The sequence below is a fragment of the Galeopterus variegatus genome, unplaced genomic scaffold (assembly GCF_000696425.1).
Source record: "Galeopterus variegatus unplaced genomic scaffold, G_variegatus-3.0.2 Scaffold93700, whole genome shotgun sequence".
In the NCBI taxonomy this organism is placed as follows: domain Eukaryota; kingdom Metazoa; phylum Chordata; class Mammalia; order Dermoptera; family Cynocephalidae; genus Galeopterus; species Galeopterus variegatus.
The window spans coordinates 1-866 of record NW_007819811.1 but is presented as its reverse complement, the minus strand read 5'-3'; the positions used below and the strand labels follow the sequence as shown (position 1 = coordinate 866).

Below are 866 nucleotides of genomic sequence, written 5' to 3'. Positions count from 1 at the left end.
CAAGACCCTTCTTAGCAAATCATTGCTCAAAATAGAGCTTTTTATGTAATGTCTGTGTTGTAAGCAAAATGTGAGTAGGTCTAAAATTATAGCAAGCAGCTGTGCTGTTTGATAATTATTGGGGCAATTTTGGCTTTCGATGGATATATTACCTCCTTCACGTTTGTCTTCTGAAGTGGTGGCCAAAAGTGGTGCTATCAAGTTATGCAGACAATGTTTATAATTTAGAAAATCACATGTTACATATTTATTGGATACGGACAGCATGTTTTCCAGATCTAGCAAAGTACACAGATGTTCCATCACGTGCAGAGCACCTCCCAGCTCAGGATCAGTATCACAGGTCATTTGCCTAATCACTACATTAATGAAAAGGTCACCATCTTCAGTCTTCTCTGCTTCCTTCATTACAAGTTCGCGGATCTTGGATGGACTGTACTCAACTAGATAAGGAAATATATCTGTAGCAGCCAATCTTATTATCAAATCATCAGCACTCATTATGATTTTAAGAGCAGGAAGAATTTCCAATTGTGTCAACTTTTGGAATAACTTATACTTGCTTTGAGGCTGTAATGTCTTTGAAAATGCACAGAAGTGTTTGAAAAAAAGCCCAAATTCACGCCGTTTGTCGTCATCTAGAGTCTTAACCGTTAACTTTGCCAACACTTCAGACAAACACTTGTGATCTCGCTGCAGCATGCTGGCTATCTCAACCTTGTTGAGGAAAATAAAATGTTTAAGCGTAGAAAGATTATCTGGAGATGTGGCTGGTTGAGGCACCAGAACGTCATATATGTACTGGACTCTGTACATCTGATGTACTTTTTGCCTAAGTTCAGAGTCTGTTATTGGTATAATGTCCT

The 866-nt window shown here is 38.5% G+C and overlaps 1 pseudogene; it reads right to left on the bottom strand.

Annotated features, from left to right (window-relative positions):
• Nucleotides 1–6: 6 nt before the first annotated feature.
• Nucleotides 7–702, bottom strand: LOC103584730 (annotated as a pseudogene).
• Between the last annotated feature and the right edge of the window lie 164 nt (nt 703–866).